Source organism: Lactuca serriola, chromosome 8, assembly GCF_051521515.1.
Source record: "Lactuca serriola cultivar US96UC23 chromosome 8, Lser_US96UC23_V15, whole genome shotgun sequence".
Lineage (NCBI taxonomy): Eukaryota > Viridiplantae > Streptophyta > Magnoliopsida > Asterales > Asteraceae > Lactuca > Lactuca serriola.
Window position 1 is genome coordinate 99,731,410 of NC_136415.1, and position 8,082 is coordinate 99,739,491.

An 8,082-nucleotide genomic window follows, 5' to 3' on the forward strand; every position below is an offset into this window, starting at 1 on the left:
ACCCTTTTCTCTTATCTGGGCCTCTACGTTCTTAGCTGCCCTAACAGCTGCTTTCAAGGTAGTTGCCATTTTGACCATTGGGCCAAAGTCAGTGGGCAGTCCGTTAGCAAACCTATCAATCTTGGAGAGTTCAGTAGGCACCAAGTAGGGGAATAGCTTCATCCTCTCGGTGAATGCGGTGGCATACTCATCAACACTCATCTTCCCTTTCTTCAGGTTCTGAAACTCGTTGTTTAGGTCTATCAGATCTACCTCTGAGCAGTACTGCATTTTCAAATGTTCCAAAAACTCTTCCCACGACATCCTTAAGGCTTCTCCTCGTGGCATCGTATCTGCCAATAGCTTCCACCAGCTCAAGACTCCAGTTTTCAGTTGTCTTACAGCGAAGACAGTCTTCTGTTTCTCGTTACAGCTGCAGTTCTCAAACACCATCTCCATCTCAGAGATCCAATCCATAATCTCAACCGGCTTCGGGCTTCCTGAGAGACTTGGGGGTTTCGCACCCAAGAAATTCTTGTACATCCGCCCATCCTTGTTGTTTCTCCCTTCTGGGCCATCCCTTTGCTCACCTTAAGTCCCAACTTGACTCACTTGGCGGCTGTAGTTCCCTTCCTCAGATTGCTCGGGAATCAGTTCGGGTTGCTCAATGGGCATAGTAGGTCCGTCCCTATTCAACATCCGTCTCATTTCTTCCCTTTGTTCAGCCAACATAGCCCGAATCATGGCTTGAACTCCAGCCATGGTGACTGGCTCAGGCGCAACTTCTTCTACAACAGGTATTTGCTGAACCACTGGGGGTTGGTTCCTGTTCCCATTTGCGTTTACGTTTCCGCTACGGGTCCTTACCATCTCGATCTATACACCGAATAAGGTGAATTTAGACCTTTACTTGACGTTTAAATCATCCTTATCACTCCGAAATGTTTACATGCTAGTTCTAATACCGTAGTCGTACGTTTAGAATCCTAAACACATAAGGTTTCCAGATCCGGTCGGCAACAGACCATAGATCCGAACAATTAACAACATATCATGCACAAAGCATTTAGCACATAAAAGCATTTTAGGCACAATTCCTAAAATAAGCTAGTGCTCACACCTCACAATCATCGCTTAGCATTCTAAGTTTAAGTCTAGAAATAAATCCATATTCCTAGTTCGCTTAAACTAATGCTCTGATACCAACTGTGACATCCCCAAAATCACGGCCAGAAAAGACCGATTTTGTTTATGCTTTATGAAAATCAGAGTACTTCGTTTTATAAAAAGGTTGCGGAATGTGTTCCCAGAAAAACATGGTAAATACGTTATTAAAACATTTTCGAGGAAACGTATTTATTTCATTTTAAAACGTTTGGGATGTCATCGTTAATACCGAAACATAAGCATAAACAGAACTTACAATGATTTACACTAGTGGTCTACATCTCTTTAAATCTCTCAGTGTAATGTCACTTCACTTCGTCACCTGTGATATACATAAACTGAGTGGGTCAGGTTGGGAAACCTGGTGAGTACATAGGGTTTTCAACCCACAATAATATAATTGTTATGTTTAATCATCAAACAATTAACCCCATTACCCATCCCCGTTATCTTCTTTACTCTTAAAGGATTTAACCTAAGAGTCATCTATCCTGCATTCGTTTATTCCAAAGTCCCTTACTTCCAAGGTTATAGGACTGGCACTAAATCCATAGCTGCCAATGTTTGTTCATAAAGCACTAATTCCATAGCTGCTATAGTCTATTCATCGGGTACTAAATCCATAGCTACCAGTCTTTATCTAATAGGTACTAAGTCCATAGCTACCAATGTTCAACAGGTACTAAATCCTTAGCTACCAACGTCTAACTAATAGGTACTAAGTCCATAGCTACCAATTCCCAACAGGCACTAAATCCATAGCTACCAACGTCTAAAAGGTACTAAGTCCATAGCTACCGGTGTTCGTCTCATAGGCACTAAGTCTATAGCTGCCAATATATACTCACGTCATCTTCTATCTCTCATCATTCATCTACCCATCTCATACCCAACATATTCGTATATATAAAATACGTATACAGTTTAAATCCTTTAAAACATGTATAAAACGTTCATCCAACATAGACAGCAAGTATTCAGATAATATGCACACATAGCACGTAAAATACTTCATATATATGTGTAAGATGAAAGGGACCATGCACTCACTTGAAAGGTGGTGAGTCGGCACTCGGACAGCACTTCGTTACTCTTAAAACAATTATCCCTTGGCGAAACCTAGTATCATTACCACTAGAGTTTAGTCTAACGCTTGACGAGACTAATTTAATAGTCTAGCTATTATTACTATTATATAAGCGTTAAATAACACTCAATATAACTCATAATAATAGCCTAAATAATTATTTTAAGGTCCTAACAATGTTACTATAATTAAATAAAATCTATATTAAATATACTATAGGCGTAGCTCACTTACAGCGGGTTTTTATTAAAAACCGGGCTGCGCTGGAGAAGCGTTTCCGAGCCGAAAGCTTTTCTTCTCGGAGCCGTCGGACGCTCCGGGGCTCTCTTCTCGTGCTAGGGAGGTTCCGTAGACTTGGGAGGGGTTTAGGGAGGCTAGAGAGAAGTTAGAGAGAGAAAGAAAGGCTTATGGTGTGAAGAAAATATGAGGAGTTCACCCTTGTATTTATAGGAAGTGTATAGTAAAGTAGTCTCCAAGCTTCATCCGTAACTTTTGCATACGAGCTCCGTTTTTGTCTGTCTTTTTACTGTTGAGTTCCTATTAATGAGATCTTCAACTTTCATTTAGACCTCGTTGGCTAATTCTCATTCTATCTCGGATTTACAAAACTGTATCAAATTCGCCGCGCTCGAAAAGTAGGGACTAAGCTTCGTCCATAACTTTTGCATACGAGCTCCATTTTTGTCTGTCTTTTTACCGTTGAGTTCCTATTAATGAGATATTCAACTCTCATTTAGACCTCGTTGGCTAATTCTCATTCTATCTCGGATTTACAAAACTGTATCAAATTCGCCGCGCTCGAAAAGTAGGGACTAAGCTTCGTCCATAACTTTTGCATACGAGCTCTATTATCGACGTTCTTTATATCCACGCGTTGGTATTTATGAGTACTACAACTTTCATTTAGATCCCGTCGGCTAAAAATCGACCGATCTAAAATTCAGATTTCGGGCTGTGCACTGCTATGTTAAATCTTAGAAAAATCATAACTTCCTCATACGAAGTCAGATTTGGGCGTTCTTTTTATCGATGTTCTTAGTTTAACATATTCTATGACTTTCATTTAGATCGCTAAGGCTAAATTTTGCTCTATCGTAAATTCACTATTTACGCTTCCCGGTATCGTGCCAGTTCCGTCGCGAAACTTCAACGGGTCATAACTTCTTATAACTCGGTTTTCGGCGTTCTTTATATGTACGAAAACCTTGTAAAATACTCTACAACTTGGTTAAGATTATTTATTCTAAATAATATTTTGTCGAAAAGTCGTTTTCGACCCCTATTACCTCTAATTTGACTAGCCCAGATTTGCGGACGTTACATCCTATTTATAGGAGGCTGGAGCCTCGGAGTACGCAGGGCGTACTAGCCTCCGAAATCGTCACTGCATGCGTCATCCGAAGTGTCGACACTTCCGGAGTACGCGGGGCGTTCTCGCGTACGCGGGGCGTACCTCGGATCAGACCGGTGACTCGCCTTCGGATAATACCTCCGAATTTTGATTTAAATTTAATTACAAAATGATTAATAAACTTTGGAAATTCATAACTTCTTCATAGAAACTCCGTTTTCGACGTTCTTTATATCCACGGAAAGGTGAGACCACGCTCTACGACTTTCGTTTAGACTCCGTCGGCTAATTTTGACTTTATTTTTTATTAATTATTTTTAATAGGTCGGGACAGAAACTTTCGTTATAAATTCATAACTTCTTCGTTTGACGTCCATTCTCGCCTAACTTTTTATCGCTTCAATACCAACGATGAGATCTTCGATTCTCATTTAGATTGCTTCGGCTAACAACCGCTCGATCTCAAATCGAGTAAAACAGGCTGTATACCGCTAAGCCGAAACTTCGATAAATCATAACTTCCTCATACGAAGTCAGATTTGGGCGTTCTATATATATTCGGAAACCTCATTTCAACTACTACAACATTAACCAAAGATATTAAGTTTATTTTACACTTAAATTTTGACGCTTATTTTTATTCTTAATTAATCAAACCACATAATTAAGCAATTAAGCACAAAACACATAATACTCAAAACGGGTTACAACGGTAAACGGGTTACAACGGTTAACCTAGACCATTACATTGCTAAAAGTGGCAAGCCCAGAAACACAGGCATTACAAATTCTCCCCCAATAAAATCAGACTCCACCCTTGAAGTCATCCTCCGAAAACAGCTCAGGATACTGCTCATGCATCTCGGACTCCGGTTCCCTTGTCCACTCCGAACCTCTATGGTGCTACCACTGAACTTTGACCATGTTCACGACCTTGTTCCTCATGGTTTTTACTTTACGATCCAAGATGGTTACAGACTTCTCCACGTAAGTCAAGAGATCATCGACCTGAATGTCCTCCAAGAGAACCATAGCCGCCTCATCCGCTATACACTTCCTCAGCTAGGATACATGGAAGGTATCATGGATCTAACTCAACTCCTCCGGTAGCTCCAACCGATAAGCCACCTTGAACACACAAGCCAACACTCGAAAAGGTCTAATGAATCTGGGGCCCAGCTTGCTTCGCTTCCTAAAGCAGATAACACCCTTCCATGTTGACACCTTCAGGAGCTCAAAATGCCCCACCTGAAACTCTAACTTAGAGCGTCTCCGATTCGCATAACTCTTCTAGCGGCTTTACGGGATCAAAAGTCTCTGCTAAACCTACTGTATAAGCTCACTCGTCTTAAGCACGACTTTCGTGCTCCCAATGACCCTATGACCTACTTCGCCCCCAACAAATAGGAGTTAGACATCTCCGACCATAAAGGAGCTCGAACAGGGGCGTACCGATTATGGAATGATGGTTTGCTATTATAAGAGAACTCAGCCAACGAAAGTTAAGTGTCCCAACTCCCACCGAAATCAATAACGCAGGCATGTAACATATCCACGAGCGTCTGAATCAGCTGCTCGCTCTGTCAGTCCATCTGCGGATGGTACGCGGTGCTAAAATGTAGCCGAGTACCCAACTCCTCATGAAATCTCTTCTAGAATCTGGAAGTATAGCGCACATCTCAGTCAGAAACAATAGATAACAGCACCCCATGTCAAGCTACCACCTCACAAACATAAATTTCGGCTAACTTCTCCGCATAAGATTTCTCAGTAATTGCTAAGATAGTGTCAACACCCCTCGTAGTCCTCAGTAGCTTAGTAATGAAATCCATAGTAATATGTTCCCAATTCCATAGGGGAACCTCCAGAGGCTGCAACTTGCCATGAGGACGTTGGTGCTCCACCTTGACCTTCTAGCAGGTCAAACATCGCTCCACAAACCATTCACATCCCTTTTCATACATGTCCACCAACAATTATGCTTCAGGTCAAGATAGAAAATCCTAATTTATGGGCCTCCTCCATCAAAATCCACCTTGCCCCACCCGTATATGGTACCCATACCCGCCCATGAAGAGTCAGAAGCCCTCTACTATCCAAATTAAATGTCGAAATATGTCCGATCACCCTTTCACTCTTACACTCTTCTTCTTTTATGGCCTCCGACTATGCTTCCTTGATGGTGTCTAAAACTTGAGTCATCATTGCCATCCCTATACTACATCTCGCATCGGCGTGCCCTCTACCCTCCGGCTCAAGGGATCGACCACCACATTGGCCTTACCTGGATGATACAATATCTCACAATCGTAGTCCTTCACTACATCCAACCACCTCCTCTGCCTCATATTTTAATTAGGCTGATGCATAGGGTATCTCAGGCTCTTATGGTTCGTGTAGATGGTACACCAAACACCATAGATATAATGGCACCAAATCATGTGGACGAAAACCACCACCCCTAAATCCAAATCATGAGCGGGATACCTCGCCCCATGAGGCTTCAGCTGCCTCGAAGCGTAAGCTATTACATGCCCTCTCTGCATCAACATAGAACCCAACCCTACAATGGATGCATCGCAATAGACAATGAAATCCTCAACTCCCTTTGGGAGGGCAAGCATTAGGGCCTCGCACAACCTCTAATGAAGAGTCTCAAATGATGCCTACTGCTCAGGCCCCTAACTAAAGGCAACATCCTTCCTGGTCAACTTGGTGAGAGGAACAACAGTCTTGGAGAAATCCCTGATGAATCTCTGATAATAGCCTGCCAAACCAAGTATGCTCTGAATCTCAGATAGAGATCTCGGCACCTCCCACTGCATCACCACCTCAACTATGGCTGAGTCGACTAAAATACCACTCTAACTGATGAGGTGCCCCAAAAACTAAACCTCTTTCAACCAAAAATCACACTTGGAGAATTTAGCATAAAGCATCTGCATCCTCAAATCCCCAAGAATCTCTCGTAGATGCTCCTTATGTTGCTCCCTCGTCTTCGAATATACGAGAATGTCATCGCAAAAAACGATCACAGATCGATCCAAAATGGGCCTACACACCCGGTTTATTAGGTCCTTGAACGTTGTCGGTGCATTGGTGAGCCCAAACAGCATCACCACAAACTCATAATGCCCAAAACGAGTTCGAAAGGTCGTCTTCTGAATATCCTCCTCCCATACCCTCATCTGATGATAGTCATACCTCAAATCAATCTTGGTAAACCAAGACACCCCCTGAATCTGGTCAAAAAGATCATATATCCTCGGCAAATGGTGACAGTTTTTCACTGTCAGCTTGTTTAGTTCCCGATAACCAATGCACATCCGATGCGAACCGTCCTTCTTCCTGAAGAAAAGGATCGGAGCTCCCCATGGAGAACTTCTCGGTCTAATAAACCCTTTCCCTAACATCTTTTGCAACTTAGAGGATAATTCATGCATCTAAGGAGGTTCTAGACAATACGATGCTTTGGCGATCAGTACCGCACTCGGAATCAGATCGATCCGGAATTACACCTGCCTCTCAGGAGGCATACCCGGTAAATCCTCAAGAAAAACATCTGGAAAATCACATACCACTGGAACATCAAAAACAGAAGTCGATACCTATTTCTCAACCTGAGTATCCACCACATATGCCAAAAAACCCATACACCCATGTTGTAAACTCTGCCTTGACCTATCGGCAGAACATAAGTCTGATCCCCATCTAGTACCCTCACCATGAATAGTCAACACTCCCCCACTAGGATCCCGAACCGTTACTAACTGGCGCTCGCATTCGATCAGAGCCCCAAACCGGCTCAGCCAATCCATACCCACGATCACATAAATATCTCTCATCGATATAGGGATGAGGTCTATCGGATATCCAACATTGAAAATCTCTAACACATAACATCGGTAGACATCAATAGCTGATATGGGATGCTCATCAGGTATCGAGACCCTGAGGGCCTGCTCAAGGCCTCTCACAGAATATTAAAACTGCGACTAAACGAAGATGACACAAAAGACCAACTCGCACCCGACACAAATAGCATAAGCACAGGCATAGAATTCACAAGGAACGTACCTACACAATTGACAATATAATTATCATAAATAAATCAACAAAAATATAAGGAATACATACCATCCACGACATCTGGAGTTGCGCGGGCCTCCTCTGTTGTCAAATGAAAAGCTTTGCCCTGAGCCTTCGGTGCCTCGGCCTTCCCCTACCGGCCAAAAGTGATACACAGTGTCGCTGGGGCAGGAGTCTGAACCGCCCTGGATGCAAGTTGTGGACAATCGGCCTTCACATGGCCCATCTGGTTGTACCTGAAACAAACTGGAAATCCCTTAGGGCATTCCCTAGCTAAATGCCCCTCCTTGCCATACAGGTAACAAGCCGACCCGAACCGACATGGCCCCTCATGAACCTTGTCGCACTTCCCGCAAGTGTGGCCCTTCTGGCCACCAACTCTCTGATCAGTGGGCTTAGTCCGCTTAGT